The 16,365-nt window shown below is 43.6% G+C and overlaps 1 protein-coding gene and 1 pseudogene across 2 annotated transcripts in view; one reads left to right on the top strand and one right to left on the bottom strand.

Annotated features, from left to right (window-relative positions):
- The window catches only part of Aff1 (AF4/FMR2 family member 1), a 215,678-nt gene that overhangs the window by 164,975 nt on the left and 34,338 nt on the right, over positions 1 to 16,365 (bottom strand). The gene's annotated exons all lie outside the window — the stretch shown is intronic.
- LOC122097885 lies at positions 7,165 to 7,263 on the top strand (annotated as a pseudogene).

The raw sequence follows: 16,365 nt of genomic DNA, 5'->3' as shown, positions 1-16,365 counted from the left end.
CCCCCCCCCCCCCCACACACACAAATTCATCTTGCCTGACATGTCAAGAATACAGTTTTGGCTCCAGAGCCCCTTTCTTAATTCCGTTTCCAGTAACTGAACTCCTTGCACTGAAACACATCAGTAACACCAAATGCCTTTGAGTGCTTCTCTATACACAGCCCATAGATAGTCACGAGCAAACCTTTTCACAGCTTGGAAGTAAAATCCTGTGTACCGTTGATGATTCCCTTTTCCAATGCCTTATTTTTTCTCCTTGGTCTACTAAATTTACCCTATAGCAATTAGCCCTTAGTATACTTTACTGTATTAGCTTAAATGTATTTTTTTAAATCACTTGTTTAAGAGAGACCTGCTCTGATTCTTTTTGTTGTTATCTAAAACTGACTTTCCTACCCTTTCACCTTGCTTTTTTACAGTATTTCTCATTGGTTTGTTTAGTGTGTGGATCAAATTCAAGGTTTCATGAATGCTATCCAAGTGCTTACCACAAACATACATTTCCTCTCCTCCCCACCCCCCTTCCTTCTCAGTTAATTTTTTTTTAGGGGAGCAGGGCTGAGGTTTGAACTCTAACCTTGTACTTGCTAAGCAGGTACTATACCACTTGGACTTTTTTTACTTGATTTAGTTTTCAGATAAGAGTCTCACTTGTGTGTGTGTGTGTGTGTGTGTGTGTGTGTGTGTGTGTGTGTGTGTGTGTGTGTGCATGCTGGCCTGGACCACCAGCCTCCTATTTACATTTCCTGCCATACCTGGGGTGACCACATGCCACTAATTGAGATGAGGTCTTTTTTCTGGGATTAAGCTGGAACCATGATCCTTTTGATCTCACTGTTCCAAACAGATAACACCTATGAAGTGCCATCTGGCTTGAGAGGTTGATTTCTTTTCTTTTCTTTTCTTTTTTTGTCGGTAGTGGGATTTGAACTCTGGGCTTGGGCGCTGTTCCCTGTGCTCTTCAGCTCAAGGCGAGTACTCTACCGCTTGAGCCATAGCGCCACTTCTGGTTTTCTAGTGGTTTATTGGAGATAAGAGTCTCTCAGACTTTCCTGCCCTGGCTGGCTTTGAACCATGATCCTCAGATCTCAGCCTCCTGAGTAGCTAGGATTATAGGCATGAGCCACCGGCACCAGGCTTCATGAGGACTTTTTCTGCCCATATACTGCATGTCAGCCTCCTGAGCCTCCAGTACCTGACTCAAACTATTAGTGAATATATAATCACCTGCTTCCTCATGCTGGTAGGTCCTTAAAAAGAAATATACTTAGCCAGGCATTTTGCTCACACCTGTAATCCTAGCTACTCAGGGGGCTGAGATCCGAGGATCACGGTTCAAAGCCAGCCCAGGCAGGAAAGTCCGTGAAACTCTTATCTCCAATAAACCACCAGAAAACTGGAAGTGGTGCTGTAGCTCAAGTGGTAGAGCACTAGCCTTAAGCTGAAGAGCTGAGGGACAGTGCTCAGGCCCAGAGTTCAAGGACCATGACTGACCAAAAAAAAAAAAAAGAAATATACTTGCCTCGCACTGATGGCTCCCACCTGTAATCCGCTAGCTACTCAGGAGGCTGAAACCTGAGGATCTCAATTTAAAGCTAGTCCAGGCAGAAAAGTCTGTAAGACTCTTAGCTAAAATGCTGAAAGTGAAAATGGAGTTTTGGCTCAAGTGGTAGAGCACCAGCTTGAGCAAGAATGCTAAGGGACAGTCCCCAAGCCAAGTTGAAACTTCAGTAGTAGCGTGCACATGTGCACACACACACACACACACACACACACACACACACACAGAGAGAGAAGAAAGCCTGAACCAAAGACCAGAAAAAGGGCAGAAATGCACCCCCACACACACTGACCGTTTGTCCTTTGATGACCTCTGTCATCAAAATGCTCATCAAAATTCTATTCAGAATTGAATTTACATGATTTATGGGGGCTGGGGGTGTAGTTCAGTGGTAGAGCACTTATCATATATATCCAAGGTGCTAGATTTGATCCCTAGCAACACCAACACTCACACACACACACACACACACACACACACACACACAAAACCATTCATGCTTGACATTTCATTGCTCTCTATGATCCCATAGTCCTTCTCTTCAAGCATCTGGTAAGATGCCCCTCTCCTGTTAGTACCTGAATTCTGACTTGATCAACTTTAAGACATCAGATCTGATGAAGAAATGAAAGCACCAGCTCTCCAAGAGGAGGGCTGTCCTTCTAAGACTTCCTTCCTTGCAATTCCAATTCTATTCTAGGATGTAACATCCAGTGATTGTTATTTGGCTATTCCCTTTCTTTTTACCAAATCAACCTCCTTCCAGAATTAGTAAGGTCTAAATATAATACCAGAAACTTCTGACCATACCACAATTTACATATATTTTCCCTACTATCCAGGGCTTGGTAATTAATTTAAGGGGATATTTAAAAATTGAATGAGACAAAAGTAGAAAGCCCAATGTAAAACTGAGCAGAAACTTCAGTTGAGCAAATCGTTTCTATAACATACCACCTATAAGCCATCTTGCCCCCTTCCAAGTGTTACAGCAAGCAAGGAGGATGGGCACAGGACCCAACCTAACTGGTCCTGCTACCTCTGTTGTCCCCACAGGAATCCACTGCCAAGCTGAGCTCCTACAGCACAGACAGTGCACAGCAGTCCCCACAGGAAGTCTTCATAGCCCCTCCCTCCTCCTACCTCTGTTAGTCCCAGCTATTGACAGGTGGTTACAACACTAAGGGCAGAAGCCTCTAGGGTATCTTGGACTCCTCCCACCCCTCCTTGTGCAAGCCCCAGAGATTGCCCTACCCCTTTCATTTTCCCACTTTCTCTCTTTTCACTCTGTCTTCTGAGACTACGAGCCCAACAGAAATATAACACGGACTATTAATATTAATTTGACAATTGCAACTAGCCACACTAAAAAGGTAAAAAAAAACCAGAGTAGCAGGACACCCATGGCTCATGCCTGTAATCTTAGCTACCAGGGAGGCTGAGATCTGAGGATCACTGTTCAAAGCCAGCTAGGGCAGGAAAAGTCCGTGAGACTCTTATCTCCAATAAACCACTCAGAAAACCGGAGGTGGTACTGTGGCTCAAGTGGTAGAGCGCTAGCCTTGAGCTGAAGAGCCTAGGGACAGTGCCCAGGCCCAGAGTTCAAGCTCCACTGCAGATGAAAAAAGAAAGAAAGAGAGAAAGAGAGAAAGAAAGAAAGAGAGAAAGAGAGAAAGAGAGAGAGAAAGAGAGAAAGAGAGAAAGAAAGAAAGAAAGAAAGAAAGAAAGAAAGAAAGAAAGAAAGAAAGAAAGAAAGAAAGAAAGAAAGAAAGAAAGAAAGAAAGAAAGGAACCAGTGCAATCTATTTTAATGTTTTACTAACAATCAAGCTATGACACATCTTCAATTTAATTTATAATGTTCAGTTAGAAAGACTACTTCTTGCATCTTTCCCTCAGATGAATTCTTAGAAATCTACAGCTCAATTCTGACAAGCCACAAGTGTTCACTGGTGACTATTGCACTAGACAGTTCGAGTTTAGGTCTCAATTCCAGTTGCACCCACTTACTTACTACTTCTTTCCTATGCCCTTAGAAATGCTGTAATCTCAGCTGGACCATTTCTGGGATCATGAAAATGGAACAGACCCTTCTTCCACATCACCTGTCCAGCTCTCCCTTAGGCACCGGATGCCTTCTCTGCATCCTTCCAAATTTTAATACCCAGTTCAACTGCTGCCTCATGCACAAAAGCCTTTCCCACACTCCCCAATCCATAATTTATGGCTTCCTTCCTTATAATTTCTTACCATCCTGTGAATGGTCAGTGCTTTTGCCTGTTTTGCCCAACAAACTATAAAAGCCTTAAAGACACAGAATTGCTATTATTCACCTTATAGCTCTCAAAGAATACAGCAAAGTACTTTGCACACAGCAAAGATTCTTGATAACCTTCCATGCTTTATAATAGGCAAGTGTACCCTTAACCCCAGTACATATTCAGGGAACAGCTGGTTCCAAGATAAGCTTAATTAATACTTGCTAGCAACTCAGGAACTGAATGTGTGGGTGCATTCCTATCCTGTCATGGAAAAAGTGACACTACCTCATAATTTAACCCAGAATTCTGGAAAATATCACAGATCAGAAGTGTCATTTTCATATATGAGGAGGATTGTGGCCAGAATCCTGAGATTATCTATATATAGCATCACAAGCAATATCCATAATAACTAACAGAGATCAAACTATTAAAAATAAGCACCAGAACTGGGTGCTAGTAGCTCACGCCTGTAATCCTAGCTACTCAGGAGTCTGAGATCTGAGGATCACAGTTTGAAGCCAGCCCAGGCAGAAAAGTCCCTGAGACTCTTATCTCCAGTTAATACAGAAAAAGCTGGAAGTAGAGCTGTGGCTCAAAGTGATAGCACACTAGTCTTCAGCAAAAGAAGCTTAGGGACAGTGCCCAAGCCCTAAGTTCAAGCTACAGGACTGGCACAAATCAGCAGCAGTAGAACTGGAGACCAGGACAGGCAAAAAGTTAGCCAGACCCCATCTCAACCATAAGTCAGATATAGCAGTATAAACATGTCATCCCAGCTATGTAAGAAAAACAAATGGAGGAATCACAGTTCAGACCAGCTCAAGCAAAAAGCACCAATACCCTACATGAAAAATAACTAAGTCAAAAAGAGCTGGAAGTATGACTCAAGTGGTAGAGTGACTCCCTAACAACATCAAGACCTTGAGTTCAAACTACAGCACCACCACAAAAAAATAACTTAAAATAAGTCATGTATTCCAACATGCTAGAAAGAGGAAGGAGAGTCCCAGGTTAGATTCCCTTCTGAATAACAGACCACCAAAATGACCTAGGAATGCACAGGACCTGGTCCCTACTCTGTTTTAGGACTCTGTTCCACAGGTTTGGATTTCTTCTCTACCTGGGATATGAGGGAGAAGGAAAAGCCCATTTACTACTGAAAGTTTCTCTCACTGCTTTGTCTATGCTCACCATAATGTGAACTTCCCAAGCAGTCCTGTAAATGGCATATTTACATGTTACCTCTCTGGAAACCTTTCAGTGGCTTTCCACCTTGGGTCAAGGCATTTCCAGCAGTCTACAAGGCCCTCTATAATCTGGCTTTTCCCAACCACTTTCCCCTATCACTCTGCTTTAGCCTCATAGCCAACTTGCTAATCCTCAAACTTGCACAACACATATTACCTTGGGCATTTCGTGTGTGCTTCCTTTGCCTACAAAGTTTCCTCTACCTCTAACTCCTATCATCCATCTGGCTCAATATCAAATATCAGGAAATACGCCTTTCCTGATGACTGGATAGAAAATAGCATGCCCTAAAATTAAAAAAAAGAAAGGAATATAGCATGCCCTTTTCTCATGCAACTGATACTAGCCCTGCTTTATTGCTCTGATATGATACATGTTCATTCTGTCTGCCTGTGCACTGTATGTCATAAGCTTAGGTAAGCAAGATCTTGTTTATTTTGATTGCTTCTATGTATAGAACGATGCCTAGAATACAAAAGACACTCAAATAATTACTGGCTAAATAAGTGACTGCTAAAAGTTTGTATGCATATATTGAAGGCTTGGTCCCCAGCCTATGAAAGTATCAAAACTTTCAGGGGTGGAGCCTACTAGAAGGGGATATTGTGATCCTGACCCTTCCCTTCTTGTTTCCTGGCTACCATGAGGTGAGTAACCTCCTCCACCACATGGGTCAGGCATGTTGCATTGTGCTGGCACAGGCCCGAGGCAACCAGGCCATGCCACCATGGGCGAAAGCCTCTGAAAATATGAGCCAAAGCAAACCTAGCTCAAGTATTTCATCACAGTTGACAAAAAGCAAAAAACATTCTAATTTTCTTAAGAAAAGAATAAAGCCTGATCCTTTCACTTTTTCAAATAACATTTAGGGAGTGTGTGCATGTATGCACAACATGATTGGTTGGTAGTGCTAGGGATGGAACACAAGGTTAAATAACATTTTTAGTAAGTAATAGCTCAAACTTAATTGTAAAAGAACCTTAAGCTCACCACTTAAGAGCACACATATATTACCTCTAAATGCATACCTGGGGGGAAATAGTCAACTTATTAAGCAACCTGAGTAATTCGAATTCCTGGCCTGTTTTAATGAACATTTATCTTGATGGATGCAGATCTCTTCCTATCCACAAAAATAGAGTACCTTTACTTCTATCTTGTAATCTGTACACTTGTCATCTTTACTTCTTATTTTGTATATACATCCTAAAATGAAGAGTCCCATCCTCTACTGATGATGTCATACCCAGAAGATGTTCCATGGAGGATACCAGAAGTGAGCTAGGATGATGAGTACAATCTTCTACTCCCTACCAAATGGCCCATCTCTTCTTTTCTCTTTACAATTCACCAACTACTGATGACTCCAAGCCCACTGTGCTATCACTGCCTTGTATACATGATGGCTGGCCCTCCAACCCCTCACCACTCCTCATCTCCCTACATGTGGTTAGGATAAGTGGGACTTACTCTCCTTCACCCACGTGCTGTAGAGAAGATCCCAGAAAGGGTTAGCCCAGACCCTCAGCTGCCTCCATGGTTTATATAGCAATCTCTCCCCATCTCCCATCCCCAGCAGGGATTCCAGAACAGGATGTTGCTCGTAAATCTTTCCTCATAGCATACCTACCACCCACTGGCCAGCTTATTTTTGTAAGAGCTGCTATTTCCCATACTCCCTCAGTGTAAGACCCTATGATAGATCATCAAAGTTGTATTTTGGACATCTCTGACCATCATAAAAAACCAAGTGCAGATGAATGTCATATATGTGCCATTGTGAGTGTAAAATTGTCTACAAAGGGCAAGAAAGGAATGCCAGAATGAGAAGCACACATGTGCACACTCACGCACGCACGTGCATGCGTGCGCGCACACATACACACACACACACACACAATCATGCAAACCACTGAGAAAATGTAAGCATTTGCTGACAAAAGCTAACTCTCATTCTTTCTTAGCTGTGGCTCATAGTAGAGAGGGCTAGCCTTGAACAAAGAAAAGCTCAGAGAAAAGCATCCAAGCCCTGAGTTCAAGCCTCACAACTGATGAGAGAGAGAGAGGCAAAAGAAAAAGAAAAGAAGGTATGGTCCTTTTCTAGATCATAAGCATGATTGGGTTTTCACACACTTGTGACATATGCTTTCCTCAAATCTTGTTATGATGTGGGCACATTACCCATCTGACATAGGGGAAAAAAGTTATGTCTTGGAAGGTGCTGGTAGTTCATGTCCATAATCCTGGCTATTCAGGAGGCTGAGATCTGAGGATTACATCTCCAAGCCAGCCCAGGAAGGACAGTCCTGAGACACTTATTTCTAATTAACCACCAAAAATCAGAAAGGGGAGTGGCTCAAGTGGTAGAGTGTCAGCCTAGTGTGGAAAAAGCTAAGGAACACCACTCAGGCTCTGAGTTCAAGTCCCATTACTGGCACCATAAGTAAAAACAAATAAACAAACACAAATAGTTTGCAAATTTTTAATTGTTGTTGTTTCAGTGGTACTGGATATTGAACTCTGGGCCTTACTTGCAAAACAGCTACTTTATTACTACCACTTAAGCCATGCTTCCAGTCCCTTTTCATAATGGTGGTTTAGCATTCTACTTTATGGCTGAGCTGTGATCCTACTTATGCTTCCCTGTGTCACTGGGGATGACAGGTATGTGACACTGGGCTCAGCTACTACTTGAGACAGAATCTCATGACTTCTTTTTTGCTCAGGCTGGCCTCTTCATGATCCCTGAATCTCATCTGCCACATAGCTAGGTTTATATGTTTAAGCCACTTCATCCTGCTAAAAGGTTGTCTTTGAGGAGCAGGAGCATCACTGCCTATAGACAGGGAGGAAGTTTTCACAGAAGAGATGGGAGCTTGACAGTATTTAATGTTCCCCATACTCCCACGCTAGTGAAGTAGTGTGCTCCTTGATTTTCCTCTCCACATACCTTTTCTCCTCCTCCTCCTCTTCTTCCTCCTCCTCCTCTGTGTGTGTGTGTGTATGTATGTGTATGGGGGGAGGGAGGTCCTGGTGCTTGAACTCAGGGCCTGGGCAGTGTCCCTGACATTTTTTTGCTAGCACTCTATCCATTTATCCACAGTTCCACTTCCAGTTGTTTGGTGGTTAATTGGGGATAAGAGTCTCATGAGCCGGGAATTGGTGGTTCACGCCTGTAATTCTAGCTATTCAGGAGGTTGAGATCTGAAGATCACTGTTCAAATCCTTGAGTGAAAGGAGCTCAGAGATAGCGTCCAGGCTCAGAATTCAAGCCCCAGGACTGGCAAAAGAAGGAGGAGGGGAAGGGGGAGGAGGAGGGGGAGGGGGAGGGAGAGGGGGAGGGGGGGGAGGAGGAGGAGGAAGAGGAGGAGGAGGAGGAGGAGGAGGAGGAGGAGGAGGAGGAGGAGGAGGAGGAGGAGGAGGAGGAGGTCGTAGTCTCGTGGACTTTCCTGCCTGTGCTGGCCTTGAACCTCAATCCTCAGATCTCGGCCCTCCCAAGTAGCTAGGATTACAGGTATGAGCTACTGGCTCCCAGCTCTTTCCTCTTCCCTTTATACTCGCCCCCCCCCCCCCCCATCCCCATGCAAAGGATAGTAAGTGTTGTGGCACTGGGCTACACCTCATTTCCTTCTCAGCAACTTCTCAGCCTTCTGCCACCTTTTGGCTATTTAGTTGCCACTAAGTTGCTACTTAGCTCTTCCTAATCACTCCCTAGAGAAACTCCAGCCCATGAGATTCCTTTTTTACTGAATAAATGAATGAGTATCTTAAGCCCCGCCCTTCACTTCTGGAGAGCTCCAGACTTAAGATAAGCAATGGACTATTTGACTCTCCACTGGCAACGATTTTCCTAAGCATTTCAAGCTTAGACTATTCAGTAAAGTTCCAGGGACAAGGAGGGAGAGCAGTTGTAGAAAGAAGGCTTACCTATCATGCCTGGGGCCCTGGCTTCATCCCTACTAAAGGGGACTTAATCTTTTTTTTTTTTTTTGGTCCATCATGGGACTTGAACTCTGGGCTTGGGCACTGTCCCTCAGCTCTTCAGCTCAAAGCGAGCGCTTTACCAATTGAGCCACAGCACCACTTCTGGCTTTCTACTGTTTTGATTGGAGAGAAGAGTGTCACTTTCCTGCCCAGGCTGGCTTTGAACAGTGATCCTCAGATCTCAGCCTCCTGAGTAGCTAGGATTACAGGCGTGAGCCACCGGTGCCTGACTAAAGGGGATTTATTCTTTTTTTTTTTTTTTTTTTTTTTTGCCAGTCATGGGGTCTGAGCTCTGGGCCTGGGCACTGTCCCTCAGCTCTTCAGCTCAAGGTTAGCACTCTACCACTTGAGCCATAGCGCCACTTCTGGCTTTTTCTGCTTATGTGGTGCTGAGGAATTGAACCCAGGGCCTCATGCATGCAAAGCAAGCACTCTACCACTGAGCCACCTTTCCAGCCCTAGAGGGGATTTATTCTATTTTTTTTTTTCGGTCGTGGGGCTTGAACTCTGGGCCTGGGCTCTGTCCCTCAGCTCTTCAGCTCAAGGCAAGCGCTCTACCACTTGAGCTACAGTGCCATTTCCGGTTTTCTGGTGGTTTATTGGAGATAGGAGTCTCACAGTCTCTCCTGCCCGGGCTGGCTTTGAACCGCGATCCTCAGATCTCAGCCTCCTGAGTAGCTAGGATTACAGGCGTGAGCCACCAGCGCCCGGCTGAGGGGATTTATTCTTGATGGTCCCTTTTATCCATCCAACAAATCCTCTTTCACAATTTCTGGGAATTATGAAGGACCCATTTGGTCTTTCCAGCTCTTTTGGGGACTACTTAATATCAACTCACTCATAAATGAGTGTTTATTCTCTGCCTAGACTATTCTTCCTGCAAGAAATTTGCATCTTTACAGCCTTTAAAGCCCTGTACTTCCCAAACATGGCTGACAGATGAAGAAAAGCACAGGTGAAGCAGGGAGGGCAAGAAAAACATAAACCAAAGAAAGGTACTTGAAGAAAAAGCCTGTACATGGACTTGTGAGACCTTGTATCTAATCAGGCAGCAGGGCTGGTGGAAGAATAGGTGTGTTGGGAGATGAGATGAATCTTGCAAATTGGAGACTGAGGCCAGGGAATAAAGAAGCAAAATGACTGCATAGGGAACATCCTAGCATAATGAAGCCTCTCTCCTAGCAAGTAAAAGAGGGGGAGGAAGTATAAAATTAGGATGAAGAGACCATGATCGACATTTAGAGGGTAGAGGCACATACAGAAGGAGATGATGGTATTTTAGAAGCAGCCTTGGTTTAGAAATCCAGAAATGGAAACACCCACTGGAGGTGGCCAGAAAAAAAAAAATCTGTAGCGAAAGAAGGAAGGAAGTCGAGAACAGAGAGATGACTGCTGTAATCAAGAAGGAAGTTCTGGGAGAAATTGTAAGGACTTGATCAGAATAACATGCCAAGATATAGCCCACCAATCAAGAGGAAGGACGATTTGAGCATACTGTGATTAAAATTCAACACACTTCACCTAGTGTTCAGCATGCATTGAATCGGAATACAACACCTGTTTTTAGGGCTGCATAGGTTTCAAGAAAGTTGCATATTTCTCAGATTTCCAAGTCATTAGCTTATTACAGAAACTATTGCCTTGGACAGATGGGGAGAGTATAACGCACCCAACTCACACTCAACCCTAGACTCAAGGAATGTGAGTCCTTTTGAAAGGAGGTAGAAATTACTTTCATTCATACACTTACCCTCTAGTTTTGTGAACTGTGAGGTTTAATGTATCTTATCCTCCTATGCTTTGCAAAAGAGAATTAGTGGGGGTGGGGAAGATAGGAGGATCTGGGCAGTGACAAACAAGCACTGACAAGAACCTGGTGAGAAGGGAAACCTACAGTCAGCAAATTCTGCCAGGTCTAGAGCAAGCTATACCAACTAACCCTAGAATCCAAAACAGATGTCCTTCAGCCCGATGACGATACTACCAGTCATTTGCTCTGTGAACCAATATGAAGCAAATACCTTCAAAATGCACACACTAGTTGGGCACTAGTGGCTTACATCTATAATTCTGGCTATTCGGAAGGATGAGATATGAGAATCCAGGTTCAAAGCCAGCCCAGGCAGGAAAGTCCATGAGATTGTTATCTCCAATTAATTAGCAAAAAAAAAAAAAAAAGCTGAAAGTGTACATGGGACTCAAGTAGTAGAGAGTGCCCCAGACATGAATGAAACAGCTAAGCAAGAATGTTAGGTCCTGAGTTTGAGCCCACTACTGGCACACACACACACACATGCATACCCACTCACACATACATGGGCGCATGTGCATGCACGTGCACACACACATGTGCACATGAACACAGACACACAGACACACACACACAGACACACACACACACACACACACACACACGAATACAGACATTATTCCTGGGTTTGGATTTACCATGCTTTCCTAGGTACAGGCTTAGATGCCCAACAGAGGAGAAATTCCTCTATAGACTATGCCCTTCACTTGTCTTTTGCTCATGGGCTGACAAAAGAAAACATGTGGCAAACTCGCTAAGGTCTGAATATTAACATAAGTCACATACACTGGCTAAACAGACAAAAATGCAGCCGTGAGATGACAATGACAAATGAGCCTGAAAAGTAAAGCACAGATAACTGTCAGGCATGACTGGCTATGAGGCTTGCCTGTACTTTACAGCAATTTGTTTTGGAAAGGTCAATGAAGACAAACAGGTAGCACTAAATCACTGTTCACACAATTCTGAAGACTTTATATAAATGGCTGAAAACAGTTTTCAACAGTTGGGTCAACAAGAAGTAACGGTCACCACACTCACCCAGCTTTCAAAGAAATACCAAGTTAACCCATTAGGAAGAGAACAATAACTTTAATTATTTTTCCAAGAGAGGTCAAACAAATACCTCGTACAGAATCCTCCCCCTCCATCCATCTATGGCAGTGGCAGTCCTATGCCACATCCCTCGTTTACTGCTGCTTATTAGTCACACACAGGGCTACTGCTGAAGGCTGGAATTGGTCTCTGGTACAAAAGCTGTTTACCATTAAGAGAGATGTGGCATTGAAGGAAATAAATAATGTGAGAAGTATAAACTATAATGAGAATAACTATAGAAAAAGTAAAGAATGCTTTACTTTTTTTTTACAGGCTCACGCCTGTAATCCCAGCTACTCAGAAGGCTAAGATCTGAGGATTGCCATTCAAAGCCAGCCCAGGCAGGAAATCCATGAGACTCTTAATACCAATTAACCATTAGAAAACTGAAAGTGGCACTCTTTGAGCAAAGAGAGCTCAGGGACAATGCCTGGGCACTGAGTTCAAGCCCCATGGCCAACAGGAGAGGAAAAATAAAAGGAAAGTAAGAAAAAGAAGAATAGGCCAGGCACCAGCAACTCATGGCTTTAATCCTAGCTACTCAGGAGGCTGTGGTCTGAGGACTGAGGTTCAAAACTGACCCAGGTAGGAAAGTCCATGAAACTTTATCTCTAACAAGCAAAAAGTGTGGAGCTGTAAACTCAACTGTTAGGGTACCAGCCTTGAATGAAAAGGTTAATGGGCAATGCCCAGGCTCTGAGTTCAAGCTTCAGTGATGGGAGAAGAAAAGAAGGGGAAAGAAAGGAAGGTGGGAGAGAGGGAGGGAGGGGGGGAGATAGAGAGAGAGAAAGAGAGAGAGAGAACTTTTGAAGGTACTCTAAAGACTGGGAGGAGGTACCCAAGGAAGGATGAACTTTTTCTTTTTCTTTTTTTTTGGAGGGTCATGGGGCTTGAACTCTAGGCCTGGGCGCTGCCCCTCAGCTTGTCAGCTCAAGGCTAGTGCTCTATCACTTGAGACACAGCATCACTTCTGGTTTTCTGAGTGGTTTATTGGAGATAAGAGTCTCATGGACTTTTGCCCAGTCTGGCCTTGAACTGAGATCCTCAGATCTTAGCCTCCTGAGTAGCTAGGATTACAGGCATGAGCCACCAGTATCCGGCTGAAGGATGAACTTTGAGAGGAGGTCCCCTCCCCAAAACTAGAGTTGAAATTTCATTGGATAAGGAAAGGAAGCAGCCCATTGAACAACAGAGAAGTTCACTGAAAAGTTGACAACTGGAATTATAGGTGAGCCAGGGCTGATTGGCAGCTACACAGAAGCTTAACATCTCTGTCAGCATGAAGCCTGGAGTATGCTCCGTGGCTGCAATGGGAGGCACCAAAGTGGGGGGTCACAGGGCTGCAAGGTTGCCAAGGGATCCCATGCTTTGAGGATCCTGCTAGGCAAAATAGCAATGGATCTACATACTTGTATGCACATACATATGCAGGCAAGTGTACATGCTTGCATGGACAAATAGGGACAAGAAAAAGCAGTAACCAGAACCAACAAGAGGCCCATCCTAAGTGAGCAAGGTCCCTCCAGCTGACAAAGAGTTCCACAGTGCTCATGGTAAAGAACTCTTTGCAGCACCCAGTGTCCAAAAGGGCAAGCTAAGAGCGGGGAGATGAAGTGGGAAGTGACCAAGAGAGCAATGAATTTCCTGTGTGACCAGAACATTAAACAAGGTGGTGTTTCTGCTGAATGTTAGAGATGAGTAAGACTTTTGCAGACTGGAGGGCTGGGGAAGGAGAGGAAACTCATTCCAGGTTGAGAAGCATTTTATTACTCAGGCCAGGATTATGGTCAAACTACAGGACCTCTTTAAACCACATATGGAAATTCTAGCGTCATCTACCTTATAAGGTCCTCATGAGATTAAAATGCAGCACTGGACCAGGCAAAAGCTTTGAAAAGAAAATCAAGTATTCTATGAAAAACATGTGAGGGCCAGAACTCTCCATAGTAAGGACTCTAGCTCTGGCCTGAACTCCAAAGGGAACTGTCTCAGGCCCTTCCCTCCTACCCCAGAAGCAATCCCCAACCACTCTCCTGTCCCTTTCTTCTTAGCACATATTTTTTCACACTGAAGGCTCCCACAAACTTTTGAATGAATGAATAAATCCTGGATTATACTGAGAACAATATAAACAAGCCTGAAGGAAATATATGATTTGTATTTACTTAAAAATAACAAGGGGAGCCAATGTCAGTGACTCACTCTGAGGCTGAGATCTCAGGAAGCTGAGATCTGAGGATCATAATTACAAGCCAGCCTAGGAAGACAAATCCCGGAGACTCTTATCTCCAATTAACCGGGGGGGGGGGGGGGGGGGGGGGGGGAGCCAAATGTGGAGTTGTGGATCAAGTAGTAAAGGGCCAGACTTGAGGAGGGAAAAAAAACTTAATAAGTAAATAAATAAATAAAGGCTGGGAATATGGCTTAGCAGTAGGATGCTTGCCTAGCATGCATGAAGCCCTGAATTCAACACCTCAGCACCATATAAACAGAAAATGCCAGAAGTGGTGCTGTGGATCAAGTGGTAGAGTGCTAGCCTTGAGCAAAAGTAACTCAGGGACAGTGTCCATGCCCTGAGTTCAAGCCCTAGGACTGGCTAAATAAATAAATAAATGGAAGGCAAGCAAGTCCAGGTGCCAGTGGTTCTTGCTTATAATCCTAACTACTCAGGGGGCTGAGATCTGAGGAGTGTAGTTTGAAGCCAGTTGCAGCAGCAAAGACTGTAAGACTCCTATTTCCCCTTAGCTACCAAAATGCTAAAAGTGGAGCTGTGACTCAAGTGGTAGAGCACTATCCTTCAGCAAAAAGCTCACAATAGCACCCAGGCCCTGAGCTCAAGTTTCAGGACCAGCACAAAAAAAAAAAAAAGAGGATAGGAGAAAGACAGAAAGACAGACAGGAAGGAAGGAAGGAAGGAAGGAAGGAAGGAAGGAAGGAAGGAAGGAAGGAAGGAAGGAAGGAAGGAAGGAAGGAAGGAAGGAAGGAAGGAAGGAAGGAAGGAAGGAAGGAAGAGAAAGAAAGAGAGAGAGAAAAGAAGGAAGGAAGGAAGGAAGGAAGGAGAGAGAGAGAAAGGGAGGGAGGAAGGGGAAAGGAAGGAAGGCAGGCAAGCAAACTAGGTCTTAGTGGCTTATGCTTGTAATCCAAGCAACTCAGGTAAAAAGCCACTCCAGGCAGGAAAATCCATAAGACTCTTACCTCCAATTAACCTTTTTTTTTTTTTAAAGCCAGAAGTAGAGCTGTGATTCACATAACAGCCTGGAGAGAAAATGCTAAGGAAAATAGTAACCCCTTCATACAACTACTTAAAGATTTTTTTTTAGCAAAAGAAAAAGCTAAGAGAAAGCACCCAGGCCCCGAGTTCAAACCATATTTGTACTGGCACACAAAGAGAGAGGAGTGTTATTATGTAAATGCTAATTTTCTGTTATCCACATCTTAATATATCATTCTAGCCAGGCCCTAGCTATTCAGGAGGCTGAGATCTGAGAATTGTGATGCAAGTCACAGCATGAAGGTTTGGGAACTCAGTCAGAGTCAGAGCTCAGGCCCTGAGTTCAAGCCTCAGAACCAGGTCAAAAAACTTAAAATAACTTTTTAACAGGAAACGTGAAATAAAATTTTCACTGCAAAATTAATTCATTGCGCTACCTCCCATTTTAAATCACCCAAACTCAGGGCCCCGAGTTACAGCTCAATGTTGCAATGCTTGCCTGGTATGTTCATGACTCTAAGTTCAATCTCTAGCACCAAAAGTAATAAGATAAATAAATCACCCCAACTTTTCCTATAAGTTCTATAACAACAAGTGAAAATTTGACTCATAATCAGTTGATTGGAGCTTGTCATTAAGAGCTGCTTCCACCCTCTACATTAAGCCCAAACATTTTAAACCCTCAGTCAGTCATTTTAGGAATATCATAAAATTCAAATTCCCCAGGCTCTAAAATTACAAATTATCAAAAGTGGGCCAACAGGAAGGGGAAGAAATATTTATTAAACAGACACCTGGTATTTACATACTGTTTTGTAGAATGGGCACTTCTTTGTACAACTACTTACAGATAATTTTAAAAAAAATTTTTAAGTGGGCCAACAGGAAAGGGAAGTAATATTTATTAAACACTAGCCCCACCATTTGGAGAGAGTGTGTGTGTGTGTATGTGTGCGCGCGCGTGCACACGCGCATGTGTGCATATACATATAAGGGTATATATATATATACATACATTCACACATATTTAATCTTCATTATTATTCTTGCACAAACATATTAAGAGTTTGAAGAGGGTAAGCCCTAGCATTTCAGGTCTAGTGGGGCTAGAATTCAAACCAAGGTCTAACTGGTTTTGAAGCAACTCCCGCAAACACATACACCCAAAGAAATTAGTCAGACTGCTTTTC

Source organism: Dipodomys spectabilis, unplaced genomic scaffold (genome assembly GCF_019054845.1).
Source record: "Dipodomys spectabilis isolate Male_0828 unplaced genomic scaffold, ASM1905484v1 ptg000436l, whole genome shotgun sequence".
In the NCBI taxonomy this organism is placed as follows: domain Eukaryota; kingdom Metazoa; phylum Chordata; class Mammalia; order Rodentia; family Heteromyidae; genus Dipodomys; species Dipodomys spectabilis.
Note: the sequence above shows the minus strand (reverse complement) of the source record. Positions and strands in the feature narration are given on the sequence as shown.